Consider the following 20239-nt stretch of genomic DNA (forward strand, 5'->3'; position numbering starts at 1 on the left):
TGAGGCAGGAGATACTTGTATTAAAAAGTGCAGCGATAGAACAGCTTCATACCAGACTGGGTAAGAATCTTCCTGGTCTCTGCCACCTTCCATGTTATGCAGACCCAAAACTGATTGTTTTATATGTTGTTTATTTTTTAATGATTTATGAAAATTGTACTTTTTCAAATCTCATCTAAGACTTATTGAAAATATTACTGAATTGGGGTTAGCGTTCACAGTTTTGATTGGTAAAACCTTAGTATTCCGTTTTCACGACGTTTAAAGTGACAGTCCCTTACCGTGGTCTAGGGATGTGGGAACAGTGCCACCTTCTGGTTAGGTCATTGCTAAATTTAAAATAAAGTAATTTGTAGTCTGTTTGACTTTGTCTATTTCACTCATCATAGAAGTTAGAAAAGAAATGTAATTGCATAGGATAGTTTTGAAATTACAATTTAAGTTAACATTTGCAGAAGACCAATTAAACTTTCTATTTGGAGATAATTACAAATTCACATGTAGTTGTTAAGGAATAATACAGAGTTCTTGGATATCCTTTATTCAGTTTTCCCCAGTGATAACATACTGAAACACTATAGTAAAATATTATAACCAGGATTTTGACCCAAATTCAGTCAAGATACAAAACAAGGATCCCTTCTTATTGCCGTTATAGTCACACTCGCCTCCCATTTTTCAGGTTTGGAAGTACACTTAGTCATATTAGATTTAAAATCCAATTATTTTGGTGACAAGGTTTGGGCTCTTAACTAGTATGGTATTACTGTCTCCGTAGAAGTCTTGAAAACTATTCTTTGCTTAATTGTACTATCTCCAGATTATTAAGTTAGTTGACTTTTCATTAAATCTCTTTTTAACATTTCCCAGAACCATAGTATTTCAAATGTTAGCAATTGGAAAATAATACTTTCTTTATATATACATTTAAAGTTAACATTGGAGAACCAATAGTACATAAGTCTCCTGATCGTAACCTCCCTGAGAGATGTTAAGCCCTGCTGTTTATATACGTACTTAGTAAGATTACTAGAAGAAGGACTATTAAATAAAATAGTTTCCAGATGCCAAATTCTTGCATTGGAACTAGTTGTGGAGACTGGTGATAATCACTTGTAGGGTAGGAGTGAGGTGTTCTTCCATGTGAAGGAGCTTTTGACCTTCTAGTGTAAGATCTTGGGTCAAATCGGTGTCTTCGGTGTATGATATGCCCACGACAGGGATCGCGGAAGATGACGAAGACCATCCACAAAGAATATGCGGAAAGAAATACACAGTACGTGATCAAATCAAGCGTGGAAAACCACACGTGGAGAGACCGAGGTGGTCAGTGAGTGACTGAGCGGGTGACAGAAGCTTTGAGCCAGAGGGGCCCTCCAAAGGTCCCAGAAGAGGAGAAGGTACCCAGTGAGTAAAAACTAGGGGACATGAGAATACATTTGCAGATGTCGATTTGGAATTTGAAGGGTCCCAAATGGTGCAAAAACTTAAATCTTCTCTTAGAGGCTCGTTGCCTCTTTCTCCCTTTCAAACTTCAAAACCAGTCACGCTAGTTTTCGTCAGCAGTGTGGTTGGCCCGGCGAGAGGTTGACGGGGAAGGAGTGGATGGGAAATGTGGAGAACTTTCCATGAGTTAGAAGATTACCGTGTCAAAGCCCGTTTTGGCCTCTGCCTTTGCTGCCTTCGTAATGGGAACATCTATTGCCCGTGGAACCTTATTTACTGTTTCCAAATAGGGGCTGTTAGTCCCAGTGACCTGCGTTCCTTTGTGACTTTCACATACCTCACGTTCACGGTCTCAGTTCATGTCACTGCTCGTGTGGTCCTTTCTCCTCCCACTCTGGCCTGTCTAAAGAGAGTTGAGATTATTACTCTACAGAGTTGGTGCTATACTTAGGGTCCCCTCTGGACCCCTTTTGGGAGGGTGTATCTGACGACTTCCTCATTTCCTCTAGAAAATTGATGTGCTTAGGTTTTCTGTCTCTTCTAGAACCAGTTCTGTTAAATCCTATACCTTGAAAATTACATCCCAAGTTTTCAAGTGTATTTGCATGGAGTTGAGCAAAGTATGTGGTGCAAGAACTCCTTTTGTCTTCAACTCAAAATATATGAACAAATGTGAAGACGTTGTTTATGTGGCAGATGATGATATCCTCTGTATTTTACCTGGCACCGAGGTGGTTACTAACACAAACGTGGACACCAAAATAAAGCGGTAGTATTCAGGTATAAGGAGGCCATGTAAGTCCAACTTATGAGTCTTTTAAAAATTAAAATTCAAGTGTGAAATGCATTATTTCTCATAAAGCACCTGTGATCCCTGGAGAACAAGTCTGAGTTCCCCGTTTATGAAACACTCTTCTTGTGAAGCAGTGTTTAAACTTAGCTTAATATCAGGGCCCTCCCACCTTCTCACATGTTGCTGCTGCTTTTTTTTGTTGTTTGTTTTTTCATGTTTATTTTTGAGAGAGACAGAGAGACCATGAGTAGAGGAGGGGCAGAGAGAGAGGGAGACACAGAATCCGAAGCAGGCTGCAGGCTCCGAGCTGACAGCACAGAGCCTGATGAGGGGCTCGAACCCATGAACCATGAGACCATGACCTGAGCCGAAGTTGGAAGCTTAGCCAACTGAGCCCCCCAGGCGCCCCTCACACGTTGCTTCTTGTATATCCCATGTTCCAGTTCAACCAAACCATTCTTCGTTTCCTGGTTTCCCCACCTCTCTGCCTTAATTCTTGCTGCCCCTCATTGGACGCCACTGTCCCGGTCATCTTTGCCTTGTGACTCCACTCGCCCTTCAGTTCTTGATAAGATGCAGCTTTCTCCTTGAGGCGTTACAATCACTTTCTCAACTTTCCCACAACATAAGCCAGGATGACCCCAAAATACCCCATTGCCTCTCCCTTCGTAAGCCAGCATTCAACTCTGTTCATTGGAACTGGAATTCAATGTAAGCTTCTGCTCTCAAACTCTGGGCTGACTAAAGAGCTTTTCTCTCTCCCCTACAGTTCCTTTTAAAAACCGATGACTTCAAAATTTGGAAGAGATTAGAAAGTGGAAAGAGCCCAAATCGAGCTCTTTGTTGATTAGATTGGCCCAGAAGAGCAGTCAACGAGACAGGAAGCAAAATTCAGACATGCTGGTAGGCCTGGCAGTTCTATAAAAGCCCTTCACCAATGCAGCGGCTTCAACAGTTGCCCACAGCTGTTGGGAAGGTCACGGGCCCCTTTCACACACTTGCACGTTCAATTTTACATTTGAGTAGAAGCCGCCTGACACGCCCCAGACAGAAGACTCAAAGTAGAAAGCACCTGACAGTCCAGCGCTTGGTTCTGGGTGCATCTTCGTGCTCATTTACATGCGTACACGGGCACACTTAACGACTTTGGGACCATGTTCTACAGGCTTTTTTGTAGCCTTTTTTCCATGCCATAGGATATTGTGGACACCATCATCTGGCAATAAATACGATTGGGGGGAGGGGCAGTGAAAGAGGGAGACACAGAATCTGAGGCAGGCTCCGGGCTCTGAGCTGTCAGCACAGAGCCCGACACGGGGCTCGAGCTCACGGACCGCGAGATCATGACCTGAGCCGAAGTCATTTGCTTAACCCACTGAGCCATCCAGGTGCCCCCCCCCCCGCAACTTTGCAATTTTAACAACACTGCAAGCTGCGTCTTTGCCTCCAGGGGCCGCGCGTCCCTCCACGCGGGTTTGTGGGTCTCGTGGCTGTGCGACCTTCACATCTCTCGATATGGCCAAACCACCTTGTAGGAAGGGCGCGTTCGTTCCCGCTCCCGCCGATAGTGCATGAGAGTGCCCATCTCCTCGCATCCTGGACAGCACTGGGTTTCATCATTTTGGGGCATTCTGACTGGAAAAAAGGGTGTCTTGTTGAGATCTTAATTTATGCTTGCTTGAAAACTATTGGGAGTTCACTTTTTTAAATGTTAACTGACCACTTCCATTCGCCCTTTTTGTGGATGGCTGTTTTTGTCCCTATCTATTTTTCTGAGTGCTGCTTGAATTTTTCCTGTTGCCAAGAATTCTGTGTGTCGGAACTACCAACCTTCGTCCTCTATTCATCTTCTATATTTAAATATCCTTGTTTACCACTTGTCTTTCATTTACGTGCGTCTGTTTATGAGTGTCTTTTTCTTTATGGATTTTGCCTTTGCCGTCATGCCTGGAGAGTAATTTTGCACACACATAGGAATATATATACCTCCGACATCTCTCAGTACATTTATTGTAACTTTTTACTCCTCAAAGCTGATTCCATCTGGAGTTAATTCTGGCAAATAGTGATAAGGAAAGATCTGATAGCCTCCATCAACCGACCCCAGTGCAGACGCTCAGCAGTGTCTCCGTGCTTTTAGTTTAAATCTATTTCTTGGGGAGTTTTAAAAATCTGTTTCTTCCCACTGATTTGAAATACTGCTTGTATCAGTGTCCTAGCCAGAGTGGGCTGTTATGAACAGAATGCCATAGACTCGGTGGCTTAGAAACAGCAGAAATTTATGTCTCACAGTTCTGGAAGCTGGAAGGCTCGGACTGAGGCACCAACAGGTTTGGTGTCTGATGAGGGTCCGCTTCCTGGGTAAGAGATGGCTGTCTTCTCACTGGGTCCTCACATGGCGGAGGGGGCAAGGGAGCTCTCAGGGGTCTGTCTTACAAGGGTGACAACGGTGCCTTCATGACCTGTCACCTCCCAAAGGCCCTTCTCTCCTAGTACCATCACCTTGGGGGTTAGGTTTCAACACATTAATTGGAGGGGGCCACCCACCTTCAGTCTCTAGCCCTCAGGCAGTAATTGTTTACATTGGAGTCCGTTTCTGAACTTTCTAGAACACGGATATGACTATTTCTCTGCCGGGAGCATACAGCATTAGTAATTGCAGCTTACAATACATTTTAATATCAAAGATGTTTTTCTGTTCTATTTTTGAACCTCCAAATCCTCATTTTTGACTTCCAAAAAAATCCCACTTTTTAAAAACCTGCAATTAGGTTAAATTTATAACATCGTCAGGGTGCTTGTTCCTGTGACAGCAGAGATGAAACTCCGGGTCTCTGCCGTGTTTGGTGGCTCTGTGGACAGGTGGTTCTCCCGACTCGGGCTCTTCCTGGGAGCGTTTGCATTTGTGGGGAGGGGATGTGCAGAGAAGACGCTGTGTGCCTGAAGGCAGTGGAGACTCTGGGTCCTCTGAACACAGCTGCGTTGTGGAGCTAGGAGTGACCAGAAGGACCACGGAGGCAGGGTGGGCATAGAGAAGGGTGTTCTCCCCATTTCTGTGGGATGTGGTGTGGACGCAGGCCGGAGGGCTGACATCTCAGCCCTCCCATTGGTCACTCCAGGTCGGGGGTGGTGCTGGGACTGGCTTGTAAGTCAACTGCTGAATGTGGGGGAATTTTGCACGCTTGTTGTCACACACACCCATGATTAAGATTAGACTATCAAAACCTACCGTCAAATAAGTTACATCAGGGTAACTGGGTGGCTCAGTCGGTTAAGCGTCCGACTCTTGATTTGGGCTCAGGTCATGATCCAGAGACCATCCAGAGACCATCCAGAGACCTCACCATGGTCTGGTGAGATCCAGCTCCGTGTTGGGCTCTGTGCTGAGTATGGAGCCTGCTTGGGATTCTCTCTCCCTCTCTCAATAAACATTTAAAAAATAAAAAATAAATAAGTTACATCCGGAAGAAAGGTACTAAGTGCAAGTCCTCACGTCCTAGTTATTTTACTGCACCTTATTATTATCTGTACCCTGGCAGTTATTCACGCTGTGTACCTGCAAGGCTGAAACACTACATAATGCTGTGCTCGGTGCCTCTCTCCCTGCTCTGAATTCAGCAACGCCACACTGGTAACCGGCCACAGTGGGAATGTTTTCCCTGGAAATTGGCAGGTGCTACAAAGGAGGGCTTGACTTATTCTTCTGTTGATCGTCTAGGCGAGGGGTTGGCACCTCTTCTTGTCAAGGGCAAGATAGTAAATGTTTTAGGCTTTGCAGGCCATAGGCCTCTGTCACAACTACTCACTCTGCCGTTGCACAGGGAAAGCAGCCACGGACGACACAGAATTGAGTCAGGCAGTGTTCCAATACAACTTTACTTGTGGAACTTGTGCCACTTGAATTTCATATAATTTTCTGGTGCCACGAAATACGATTCTTTTTGATTTTTTTCAGCCATTCAAGAATGTAAAAGCTATTGTTAGTTTGCAGGTTGTAGGAAACCAGGAGGTGGACTGATTTGGCCTGCGGGCCAGTTTGCTAACCCCTGGTTGATAATTAAGAAAGCATTCTGGGGGCGCCTGGGTGGCTCAGTCGGCTGAGTGTCCGACTTCAGCTCAGGTCATGATCTCGGGGTTTGCGAGTTCGAGCCCCGCATCGGGCTCTGTGCTGACAGCTCAGAGCCTGGAGCCCGCTTCAGATTCTGTGTCTTCTCTCTCTGCCCCTCTCCTGCTCATGCTCTGTCTCCCTCTGCCTCTTAATAATAAATAAACGTTTAAAAAAATTTTTTTTAAAAAAGCATTCTGTGAAAACCAGTTGCCTATATGGAATTCACAATAAAGAGTATTGTATATTGTATTAATATTTGTAAATCATGTGCTATATATCTCTCAAATCAGTAAAACTTATAGTAAATTCCACCCCCCCCCCCAAAGAACTCGTGGTTAATATTGAATTGCCCTGAACATCTAGTGCTTGGCACCCTCGTTTTAGTCCAGATATTAATAGGATTGCCTCTGGTGTTTTATTATTATATATGATGCTGGCTGTTGACTTAAGGTATTCTTCATCATATTAAAGAAGTTCCTTATTTTTTAGACACCAAAAAAAAAAAAATCCTCTCAGGAATGGATATGGAATTTCATGAGATACTTTTTGGGATTTGGGATGATATGAAAAATTATATTAATACAATTCGGAATAACAGCATTCTTGCATGCTTTTTCCATTCTTTAATGCAGTGCAGAATGATTTGCTTGTTTTTAGTGGCCCCATACCTGTACCCATAAGTAATATTGACTTGTATATTTTTTTCAGGGGGAGAAAGGGTGCTTTCTTTTAGAAGTGTTAGTATCGGCGTGTGTCTGCTTTGTAAAATGAATTGGGAAGTTTTTCATTTCTCCCCCCCCCCCACCTTCTCTCTCAAAAAAAATGAGATTATCTGTGTACTTAAAGTTCCCAGGAATTCAACCATGAAACCTGTTGGCCTCAAGAATTTTTTCAGAGGTGATTTGTATTTGTTTGTTTTGACAGACATTTCATTTGCTCCGTAGATGCTGGCTTACTTAAGATTTTTAAAAATTCTGTCAAAAAAGCAATTTGCAATTTCTTTAAAAAAATATTTTTCAGTGTTTATTGCCTTTTTGAAAATATTTTATTTTGAAGTAATCTCTACACCCAAAGTGGGGCTCGAACGTAGAACCCTGAGGTCAAGAGTTTCACACTCTACCAACTGAGCCAGCCAGGCGCCCCTGATTTGTGATTTCTGAGAAAATTTCTATTCCATCCCTGTTTCCCCTGTTTCCCTACAATCTCTTCTCCCAGTTCAAATATCAGATTGTTCACTCATTGGGTGAAGACCTTTGATACTTTCCCATTGTTCTTCAGACAATGACTATATCCCATGGGCTACAAAGACCCTTCATGGTCTAGTCCTAGCTTCTACTTCTCCTGCCTTGGGTATGGTGTCAGCGCTATAGGAGGCATCGCGTTCCCCTGCCTAGAGTAACGGGCAGCCCAGGAAGAGGAGCTAACAGATACATGCTGACAACTGCATTTCGTTCTGATTCTGGAAACCGTTCCGTTTCAGCCTTCAAGGGGCCTTAATTGTTCTGGAATGTTTGCTGACGTAATAGAGCTTGGCTCCTGACGGCTTCTTGTCCTTAGGCTTAAAGGTAGAGCAGGCATTAATAAATGTTACAAAACATCTTTGGTTGTGCTCAGCCAGTTTTTTTCCATCAGAAGAAAGACTGTGCTTGATTAAACGCTATCATCCTTTCCCAAGGGTTTCCCGGGGACAAGACATTTTGCCGCCAACTCTGGAGCGTAAGAAAGAAGAGGGATGGGGCGCCCGGGTGGCTCGGTCAGTTGGGTGTCTTGACGCTTGACTTCGGCTCCGGTCACCATCTCACAGTTGGTGAGCTCGAGCCCCGAGTCAGGCTCATCACTGATAGTGCGAAGCCTGCTTGGGATTCTCTCTCTCCCTCTCTCTACCCGCCCCTCCCCCATTTGTGTGAGAGCTCGCGCTCTCGCTCTCTCTCAAAATAAATAAATAAACAGTAAAAAAAAGAAACGGGAGGGAGACACACAGAAGTTACCCCTATTACGTGGCAGACTGTCTCATGGAATGTACTAGGTTTTGCTGCTGCAGCAAATACCTCAGCGGCTTATAACCATACAGGCTTACTGACCTGCTGCGTGTCCACCACGGCTTGGCCACAGCTCTGCTCTTCACTGGGTGGCTCAGTCAGCGAAGCGTCTGACTTGAGTTCAGGGCATGATCTCGTGGTTCACGGGTTCCAGCCCCGCATCGGGCAACCTCTATCTGGAAAATGGAGAAAGAGGGAAAATCACGGAAGAGGGAAAAGATACGCAGTCATGTAACCCCTCCTAAGACTTAAGTGACACATGCCATTAATGCCCGCGTTTCGTTGGTCAGAGAAAATGATACGATCCAGCCTGACGTCAAAAGGGCAGCGAAGTATGAGGTTGAACCATATAAGATTGCCACTTTAGTAAGTCAAAAAATGACCAAATATCAGCAATGTTATTTGATTCGACCTGCTATAATCCTCCTATCGGGAGGGCAAGGAATATTTGAATCTACCCCGTAGATGTACCAGCAAAGTTGCAAATAGTAAAAAAAAAATTGTCTTTTAAATTCAGATGAGGATATGCAAAGAATTAAAATTCAAAAATCCTGTATTTCACTTGAATTGCACACATACAACCAACCCTTCCATGTCTCAATAAGGAACTTAAAATCTGCTGAGCCCTTGCAATGTGTCGGGTTCTATGAGAGATGGCAGGATAGAGGCATCTGTCCCCAGGGAGCCCACATTCGGCTTCTGCCCCGGCATCTAGCACGGATGATATGTAGATAGGAGGCAGGGGCATGGGGAGCTGTGGCAACTTGTGGTCCTTCTCTAAGCCCAGTGTTGTGGCCAAATTCATTTCTGTGCAGCCGCAGAACTCACGATGGCTCCTTCAAGGGCAGCTGGAGAATCCCTAAGCTTGGCGCATGCCTCATCGGGTCAGGCCTACCAGGGTCTCCTCCTGCTGATTAACTCAAGGTTAGAGTGATTACTTTTAACATCTGCAAAATCCCTCTGTCTTTGGCATTTTTAAAAAAGTTTATTTAGGGAGAGAGAGACAGAGAGAGCATGAGCAGGAGAGGGGCAGAGAGAGAATCCCAAGCAGGCTCTGCACGTCAGCGCAGAGCCCCACGTGAGGCTTGAACTCATGAACCACAAGATCATGACCTAAGCCGAAATCAAGGGTCAGATGCTCAACCAACTGAGCCACCCAGGCGCCCCTGACTTTGGCATTACATACAACCTAATCGCAGCAGCATATCCATGGTCCTACCTATATTTCAGGGGAGGGGATTTTTCCGGGGGTGCATACCAGGGGCCGGAAAGCTTGGAGGTCACCCTAGAATTCGTCCTGCCTTGGGGTTGTTAGCCTTTTTAATTTTAGCCATTCTTGTAGGCGTGTGTCATTGCTTTACTCTGTATTTTCCTGACATCATTGGCCATTTGTAGATTTGTGAAGTCTTTGTCTCAGATTTTTTTTTCTCTTCATTTGTCTTTCTTTTTGTAGAGTTGTATATTCCGAGTATGGGTCCTTGTTTAGATACAGTATTGTAAGTATCTTCTCCCAGTGGATGATTTTCATTTTGGATGAACAGAAATTACTTATTTTAATTATGTCATACTTGCCAGGTTTTTAAATAGTTAGTGATTTCTGTGTCCTGTTTATGAAATCTCTGCCTACCCTGGGGTCGTAAAGATATTTTCCTATTGGGAACCTTTCTCCTGAACTCTGCATTGTTTTTACTTTTCAAATTTAGGTCTATGATCCACTTCGAATAATTTTAATTTTGACATGGGACCTAGCTCATTTTTCTTCCATATCAATAGCCAAATGGTTCAGTGCCATTTATTGAGAAGACCCTACTTCAGTTATGCTTTTGTTAAATCAGATTACTGCTTGATGTCTGAGTCTGATCTGGGCTCCCTCCTATTCCAGTGAGTTATATGTTTGTCTGTATGCCCGGACCAAACTGTCCTGATTGTTATATTTATTTTTAATTTTTAAGATTTTTTATTTTTATAATTTAAGAGATTTTTTTGTTTACTTATTTATTTGCATTTATTTATTTTGAGAGAGAAAGAAAGCATGAGCCGGGAGTGGCAGAGAGAGAGGGGGAGAGAAAGAATCCCAAGAAGGGGGCTCGAACTCACAAACCATGAGATCATGACCTGAGCCAAAGTCAGACGCTTAACTGACTAAGCCCCTGTCCTGATTATTTTAAAATTACGCTGTGATGTTTAAACACCACCTTTAAAGGTATCCTGGGAGTCGTGACCTCTATAGCGTTCGCACGGCTATTTCCTTGTGCCAGGGAGCAGGGCACAGGCCACTAGAAATGGGGACACAGAAAGGGGGAAATAGGGAGTGAATAGGTCATGTCCAGACAGAGCTTCACTGAAGACTTCAAAAAGATGTACGGATGTCTTGGATTTAAAAACTCGAAAAAGCATCCTCGTTTTAAAATGTCAGAAAACATAGGGGCCCCTGGGTGGCTCAGTTGGTTGAGCGTCCCACTTGGGCTCAGGTTGCTCTCTCTGTTTGTGAGTTCAAGCCCCGAGTCGGGCTTTGCGCTGATAGAGCGGAGCCTCTCTCTCTCTGCCTCTCCCCACCTCCCTCAAAAATAAACGTTAACAAACTTTTTTTTAACGTCAGAAAATACAGATTTGGAACAATCTATAAATTTGGGGCGTTATTCAGGGCTCAGCACTCGTGCACACTCAACTGTTTGCTGGCTATGTAAAAGGCAGGCATGGGCCGCGTCCACAAAGGATCAGGAGCAGGTGCTGAGCTCAGTGGTGGGACAGGGTGGGTTTGAAGGGCCTGAGGGACAAGGAGTGACCACAGGCAGGAGCATGGGCCAATGTCGGGGGTCCTCAGACGGGGAGCCCCCGCTGCAGGGAGAGCATGCCCGGGAACTTGGCTTTCACTGATGGCAAACGCCTCCGGCTTTCTGACCTTCTCTTCCTTTACTTTTGCCTATCTCCTCCAGAATGGCTGCTCGGTACAGAAAATATCACCAATCAGTCTCCACCCCCCCACCCCTCCACCCCTCCACCCCTCCACCCCTCCACCCAGAATTAGCCTCAGGCTTTGTTCTGCCCACGTTGGAGCCTGACAGTTTCTTAACAATCAGGGGTGGGGCGAGCCCCACACACACTTTTGTTTGTATCCTGCATTTCTTGCTTGGTGTATTAGCATCTCTCCGGGTCACTACCATGCTTCCTCTGGAATCTCAAACTAGGGAAGTTGGGCCATTAGTGAGGATTTCCTGAAACCCCTTTGAAGGATCAGGGTGGTTGGGCTGGGTCTTCCTGTAGCTGAGGGGTCGGGTTATCTCTCCCTCCCCTCTCTCCAGCCACAGGTCTTCAGACGCTGGTGCACCTTTCAGGCCTGATCTCTAAAGTGGCGGCTCTTCTTTTTTAAGCGACGGTGAAGTCATTTAATGACTGGGTGCCAGGAACTAGGCTAGGCTTGAGCGCCCAGACGCCGCCTACAAGAGGTGGAGGCCATCGGGAAAGAGGGACACAGGTCTCCACAATGCGAGGTGACAGGGCTTTAAGAAAGGATGGGGGGGGCAGTGGAAAAGTACCTCGGCTGTGATTCATCGGGGATAATGCTCTGCTGGTGTCACGCCATCCAGGAGTGCCGACAGCTGACGGCTGGAGGACACATCAAAAATAGAACCAATTTTGGGCGAAATGGGTGAAGGGATTAAGAGATTCCAAAAAAATTTTAAAAAATAAGAGGAATCAGTTTAAGGGAAGAAAGTCGATGAAAATCAACACAAAATGTATTACTTCTGTGCCATACCTGGCCTCTGCTGCAAGCTGTCTGTTGAACTCAACAACCTGAGACCATTGTGGCTGGCACTATCTGGTCCAATGGGCAGGTCAGGCTTCCCGTTCCAGACAACTCCCAGCCTGCTGGCGGAGGGCAATGCGGTGGCCCATCTGAACACAGACCGCTGGTTAAACTACAGGCTGTGAATTAGACGAATAGAATTCCCAGAGTCGCGGAATTTTGGATCCCGAAGGACATCACCCTGGCCGTGAAACAACAGGATGGTTTAAACACGTATTCACATAGCCTCAACACAGAGTAACGGTCCGCCTGTGGTTCCCAGCCTGACTGCTCCCTGGAGTCCCTGGGAGGGCTCTGAAAACTCAGCATCAGGGATGCTCAATCACACCCCCTAGAGGATTCGTTTCTAACAGTCCTATCGAGGTAGCATTCAAATACCATACAACTCACCGTTTCAAAAGGTCCAGGCCAATGGTGTTTAGCGTATTCCGAGGGGTGCAACCATCACCACAATTTTAAAACATTTTAATCACCTCAAAAAGAAGCCCCTTTCCTTTTGCTGTTACCTCTCTATCCCACCATCCTCCCCCCAGCCCTAAGCAACCACTAATCTATTTCCTGTCTCTGTAGATTTCCCAGATGTTGTCGACATTTCCTTCCAAAGGAATCGTACGGTATGCGGCCTTTTGTGACTGGTTTCTTTCATCCGGCAATAATGTACTCAGGGTTCATCTATTTTGTACCATGTGTCAGGATTCCACTCTTTCACGGCTGAGGACGATTCCATGGCATGGATACGGCACGCCGACTGGACATGTGGGGGTATTTCCACCTTTTGGCTGTTGTGAATAACGCTGCTATGAACATTCGTGTACCAGCCTCTGTGTGGACATATGCTTTTGTCTCTCTTGGGTGCGTACCAAGGCATGGAATTGCTGGGCCACATGGTAACTCTCTGTTTAATTATTCGAGGAACCCCTAGACTGGTTTTCAAAGTGGCTGCACCATTTTCCATTCCCATCAGCAGCGTTGGAGGGTTCCCTTTTCTCAACATTTCTGCCTTCTCCCGTTATCATCTGATTTTTTTTTTTATACAAGCCATTCTAGTGGGTGTGGTGTCTCCATGTGGTTTTGATCCGTTGATGACTAATGATGTTGAGCATCTTTTCGTTATTGGTGCCTCTAGAGGATTTTCTTTTATGTTTATTTATTTTGAGAGAGAGAGATCGCGCCCGCTTGTGCAACTGTGAGTGGGGGAGGGGCAGAGAGAGGTGGGGGGAGAGAGCTGCAAGCAGGCTTCGCGCTGTCAGTGCAGAGCCTGACTTGGGGCTCGATCTCACTGAGATCAAGATCTGAGCTGACACCAAGAGTCGGTCGCTTGGCCACCTGAGCCACCCAGGCGCCCCGGTGCCTCTAGAGTTTTTGATTCCATTGATCTGGGTGATTTATTTTCAAGAAACATTTTTATTTTGAAATAATTTTTGGTTTAGATAAAAGTCGTAACAATCGTATAAAACTCTCATTTACCCTGCACCCAGCTTCCCAAACCCAGCTTCCCCACATGTCGATCACACTTGCTCATTCTGCACTCCTGAGACATTTAAGAGTGAGTTGTAGACAGGAAGGCCCTGTATACAGGTATAGACCTGTATAGAGGTATAGACCTCTAAGTGCTTTAGTGTGCATTTTCTTTTCTTCTTTAATTTATTATTTTTTTTAATATTTATCTGTTTTTCAGAGAGAGAGAGAGACAGAGCGCAAGTAGAGGAGGGGCAGAGAGAGAGGGAGACACAGAATCCGGAGCAGGCTCCAGGCTCTGAGCTGTCAGCACAGAGCCCGACGTGGGGCTGGAACTCAAGAACCGCGAGACCATGACCTGAGCTGAAGTCGGACACTCAACCGACTGAGCCACCCAGGGGCCCCTCCATGTATCTTTCTTAAAAAAACAAAATTAAAAACCAACTTGCTCTTATGCAACCTTAGGAAAAGGATCAAAATCAGAAAATCGATACTTATTCAATACTATTTACTGAATTTGATCAAATTTTGCCAAACTCCAGGATGTCAGCATTTTAAAACAGCTCCGTAGGTGATTCCAATAGACACCAGGGGCGTCTGTCTCCTCCTCTTGTGGAGAAGGACCGTAGAAACGAGAATGCCCTCCCTGCGGTCACCGGCAACTTAGGGCAGGGTTTTTAGGGTGTCCAGCCCTTGAGGCATCTTTCTATGACTTAGGAAAAGAGGCCTTTCCTAGAGCTGAACCAGATGGGCAATTGCGTGGCGAGGGGACAGTGCCTTTGTTGTCGTGTCAGGCCTCTGTACCCTAGCACCAGGCACATTCTCTATGTAGGGCTGACGATAGCTGAGAAAGGGGAGGGGAGAGGCAGGGCTCCTGAGGGCCTGGGACTGTCAGTCTGTTCTGCATCGTGGGACACGTGCCCTTCATGTCTGCCCTTGGAGAGTCTGTGCTCGACATCGAGTGGGAAGGAGAGGAGCTGGTTATAGGCTGAGGGGCAAACCGTTTCTTTGTTGTATTCCACGATCTGAGCTGCCAAAATCGGAGTCTTCTCTCCTGCTAAAACCTGTCTCCAGACTCTCCCTCCTTCCACGCCCCCATCCCTCAAACCAGATTTCACCCGGTCCTGGTGGTCTTTCCAACCCACACATCTGACCACATCCCTTTCCCGATTAAAACCACTAGATGAAGCCAGAGTTCCTCCATATGCAATAAATGGGAAGAGCGGCTGCCTCTGCTCGGCCCTTCCCCGACCCCTGGTCTCTAACTCCTACTCACTCATAAGACTTACTCTGGCGTCTCTCTGCAGAAGCCCCTCGGAGGCTGGTTATCTGTTCCTGCAAATGATGCCATGCGTCTCTCCCACAATACGACCCAGCGTGCGTATGCGGAGATGTGTCAGTGGAGCAGGGATGGGCGGTGGACAAGGGACGGGAGGGGGACACACGTTATTTGCCTAGTGCTTTGTTACCCCAAGCGGAGTCTCCAGGCCAACGGGCATCACGTCACCTGAGACTTGTTAGCAATGCACATCCTCCGGCTCCGCCCCAGACCTACTGGATCAGAAATTCGGAGCAGAGCTCAGCCACCTGCCTGGCAGCTGGCCAGCCCTCCAGGTGTTCCTGATGCTGGCTCAGGCTTGAGAACCACTGGCCTCGAAGCCAGAATCAGGGGCAATTCAGCCCTTCCCTGGGTTCAAGTAATTCAAGGTGGATATTCTCCACGGCTGGGAAGTCAAGAATATCAACCAGTGCACCTAGTATGGGCCGGACAAAGGACACAGGAAGATGAACTGGGTGGGAGAGTGGGAGCGGGTGGGGGAAACCCAAAGCCCGTAGAAGGCTATCTGGGTGGCCCCTCCAGCTGCTGGGCTGGGTTTGGAGTTACACTGATGGAAGCGGAGACCTCAGCCCTCAGGGACCTCTGGCCAAGGCTTCTAGAGTAGCCATTAGGTAAGGGGCACCACCTTTATATTCCCACGGCTTCACGTTTCTCATGGTCCCATTAGTATAGGGATTTCAAAGGAAACCACATTTGGCTGTAAATGTAAGAAGATAACAACGCAAGTCTGTAGAGAAAGAATCTGGGCCTTCTAGGTCACGTTCGTTGAAAATGTTGACATCCTGGGGCGCCTGGGTGGCTCAGTCGGTTAAGCGGCCGACTTCGGCTCAGGTCATGATCTCGCGGTCCGTGAGTTCGAGCCCCGCGTCGGGCTCTGTGCTGACCGCTCAGAGCCTGGAGCCTGTTTCGGATTCTGTGTCTCCCTCTCTCTGAACCTCCCCCGTTCATGCTCTGTCTCTCTCTGTCTCAAAAATAAATAAACGGTAAAAAAACAAAAAAAAAATAAACAAAAAAAACCACAAAAATAAAATGTTGACATCCAGGGGCACCCGGGTGGCTCAGTCGGTTAAGCGTCCAACTTTGGCTCAGGCCATGATCTCATGGTTCATGAGTTTGAGCCCCGCGTTGGGCTCTGTGCCGACAGCTCAGAGCCCGGAGCCTGCTTCAGATTCCATGCCTCCCTCTGTTTCTGCCCCTCCCCTGCTTGTGCTGTCTCCCAAAAGTAAATAAACGTTGATTTTTTTTTTAAATGTTGACATCCAAGCACCCCCCTACTGATAAATACATTCAGTGAATAGTTTTTAATACTCTAGACCTTTGGCCCTTTGTATGTAACTTAGTGCCTATATAACTAGATGATGAAATACTTCTAAGACTGAACACCCTCCCCCATTAAAAAAAAAAAATTTTTTTTACGAGCACCTTTAAAATTCTGGTTCAGAATTTCTTTTATTCAAACTCAAACATTCTTGCCTACAAGGCAGTCTGTTCTGTAAGTGACCTTGTTCTATTTTCATGCTGCTCCTAACAAAATTGACAAGTTGTCACTCATTGCACTTTGGCGGTTGCCTGTGGCTCTGTTTGAACTTGTGTCTGTCAGATATTCGGTCAATGAGAGTGGAAAAATCCAGTCATATGGCATGCATGCACTTTTAATTTCTTAGAGCAAATATGTTGGAAAGAGCCGATGAATGCAAACACAGACCATTGGTCTTCTGCAAATGACAGGGGACATGTTAGTGTAAATTAATGAAAGATCTGAATTATAGATCTTGAAGGCTTGAAAGGAAACACAGAACAGCAGGCAGGCCACGGACTGGTTTCTATGGGTCCTCCTTTGATTAAGAGACATGAATGTTTGGTGATTTGATATTAGAAATGCTAGTGTTTCTTCTTTTTATTATTTTAGAGAGAGAGAGGGGGAGAGATTTCAGGAGGGGGGGAGGGACATGGGGGAGAGAGAGAGAGAGAGAGAGAGAGAGAAAATCCTCTAGGATCCCCTAGAATCCCCTAGGATCATGACCTGGGCCAAAATCAAGAGTTGGAGGCTCAACTGACTGAGCCACCCAGACCCCCGAGAAATGCTAGTATTTTTTTTTTTAACGTTTTATTTATTTTTGAGACAGGGAGAGACAGAGCATGAACAGGGGAGGGTCAGAGAGAGGGAGACACAGAATCTGAAACAGGCTCCAGGCTCTGAGCTGTCAGCACAGAGCCCGACGCGGGGCTCGAACTCACGGACCGCGAGATCATGACCTGAGCCGAAGTCGGCCGCTCAACCGACTGAGCCACCCAGGCGCCCCGAGAAATGCTAGTATTTCTAAAGTGCCTCTGAAGTTCTCAAACATATTTTAAACATCCTCGCCATTTGCATGATTTCTGAAGGAGGGGCTCGCGTGGAAGAGGTCATGCTGAAATGAATTGTCACAAAGCTATTGGAATCTCTCTACCTCTTATCTTACTGGGTTACGTGAACTGCATCTTCAGTGTAGTTCAAAGTGCTTCTTAACCTAGACTCTAATAATGTGTCTGTATTTAAAAATGTATGTTGCTGAATCCATTTTCTTTTTCAAGCCACCGTCCTTACTGCAGTAAGGTGATTCTGCCAAAATCCTTCAAAGCCCATTGGAGTTCCCCATCAGCACCAGGGTAAAGCCCAAATTCCTTCGGAGGACAACAGGAGCCCTTCAGAACCTGGCCCTGCCCTCCAGCTGCCTCTCCTGACCACGGGGCCCCTCTCCTGCCAGACATACACTGGACAGCTTGGAATTTCCCCAACTGAGTGGACTCATAGGGTGCCCCGTGTGCTGCCTGCTCCTGTCCGCCTGGTGACTTCCTCCCCATCCCTCGAGATGCAGCCCAGTTAGCATCTCTAAAGTCCTAATTCCTCCCCCTCATAGAGTTCCCTCCCGTCACCCTGTGCTTGCCTTCTTATTGCTGTCTCCGGTGTGATAGGCACCGGTCTCATACCGCTAAGGGGGTGCCCTCGTGTGGTTACGCTCAAAGAATTGAAATGAAATACAAATAAAAAGTCTCCTGGCTGCACTTGCCACATTAATGACGCTCAGCAGTTAGTTACACATAGTTAGTGGCTATCATCTTAGGCAGAGAACGTTTCCATCACTGCAGAAAATTCTAGACTTTGAGCTCCGTTTAATGCTGCATCTCCAGTGTCTAGCAGAGTGTCCAGCACTTGGCAGATGCTCAAGAAATTCCTCTAAGTGAAACTGAACCGATGTGGGACCATCTTCAGAGAGGCAGGAAGGAGCAGATGTATCTTTTGTCAAAGGAGGTCATGACTTTCCGATGGACATAATGGGAGCGTGCTTGGTTCTTGGAAGGGAATCGAAACTGGCTCAGAAGTCACCTTTTACCTGGGCAGCCTGTCCCCAGCCAAGGCCGTTACTATGGAGAGGGCGGGACTAGATGCTAGGGGCAACTTGGGGATTCTGCCACCCTATGGCAGCAGAGAACAACCTGGCTTGAGGGGCACTTTGGGTGACAGCATGGAGCATTCTGGATGTCAGGTGAAGAAGTTTGGACTTCCTTTTACTAAGATTTCGAGCCCCTGAAAATGACTGAGTAGGGCAATTGCAAGATTGTAGGAAAAGTCAAAATGATTGCTACAGCTCCTTAGGCTTTAGGTCCTGTGGATTAGGAAAGGCAGTTCGAGTCCCCAACCATTCTGGGTCCTTCGTACTTTTGGGAGGCCCCCAAAGTGGGAGATCTTTCTCTTTGGGGGCAGCACAGACATGGTTGCTCTGTGCCAGTTCAGAAGCCTCATTTTCTAATGGAGGCTTTGTCAGCCATGGTGTTTTATTTGTTCATTATTCATGAATAGACTTGACTCTGTTCAACATTAAGGTTTAATGGCTGCAAATTTGGGCCGAAGAGAAGATAGCAGGGCCTACGTAGCTTCCAAACGACTCCCTTTTCCCTGGAAAAATCTTCTCTAGGAATCCGTGCCAAGCCCCGGTGAGAAATGAGTTTTCATGATGTATTTGAGACACGCATCTTGTAAGAAACTGTCATTATACATGGCATCAGGGTGGGGAGACAAAGAAAAGAAAGAGTAGTCCTTTCGGACCAAAAGCATTAGTTTTAGATCTGGAAATGCTAGGAGAAAGGGAATACCTGGTTTCAATTGTATTATTCCGTGTCCTTCAACCCATGCACGCTCACGGGCACACGCAGGGGCACATACACACAGGACACCCTCCTGAGTGGACGGTGCAAAAAATCTCCATACTCCATCCAGTGGATCTTTAATTTCTCGAACTCAGAGTCGAAGGTCTTGGGCGAGGGCCCTCCTATGAGCTGTCTTCTCAGCGATCCCCGTTAACGCAAGATCAGGTGAGTGAACTGTAGTCACACCTGGGGGAGATGGTATGATGTGATCACGGTCTTTCCAGAACCTTGGGCATTGTCAGTTCTGCTTGTCAGGCGCTGTTCAGCCTTCCACTCCTTGGTTTGCGTTTCCCGATCACCGCCGTTGCGAACATCACTTCCGGGTTGTGAACCATTACCGGAGCGATTTCCTTGCCACAAACACCCCTTTTTAGCCACTGGATGCGTAGTCACCCCCATTTTCCCCGTGAAGGTCTCGAGGTTCTTAGATAACTTGCCCAAAGTCACAGAATTAAGGGCCAGAAGCGGGACTTTGACTCCCAAACTCATCAGACGACACGGCTCCTGCCAGCTTCACTAGGTCACATTTAACTCACCCTGGCGAGGAGGAAGGGCATTGCAGGAGGAGGGAAGAGCATGGGCAGAGACACAAAGACTTTAAACAGGAGAAGGTATGTTCCAGAAAATGCAAGTTATTCAGCACTGGGGGAGTCAGGTGTGTGTGGCGGGGCAAAGGGGTGGAGAATGGAGTGAGGGGGAAGGGGTGATGGGGACTCATTGAAACTGGCAGGGACTTGGCCTCTGATAGGGAAAAGGCCAGGACCCATTCCCAGCATGCAGTTTTATTTTTAATCAGTTATTTCACTCCCGCAGCTTGGCTGGAGGGTGGAGGATGGGGTCCTGGCTGTATCACTCTTGTAGTGTGACCCTGGGGGAGTCACACTACCCTTGCTGGCTCTCAGTTTTCTCGCTCATCTGCAAAGCGAGAGTATTGGACGAAAAGAAGTCACTACCGCAGGCCAAAGTTTATCTGCCCACTGGGCTGCAGTGGGGAGACGCTTTATTGGCTGATCCACTTTGCTAATTATTCCCCTCACCCCCCCATCCCCCTTTTTGGGTA

The sequence above is a fragment of the Prionailurus viverrinus genome, chromosome D2 (assembly GCF_022837055.1).
Source record: "Prionailurus viverrinus isolate Anna chromosome D2, UM_Priviv_1.0, whole genome shotgun sequence".
Taxonomy (NCBI): Eukaryota; Metazoa; Chordata; class Mammalia; order Carnivora; family Felidae; genus Prionailurus; species Prionailurus viverrinus.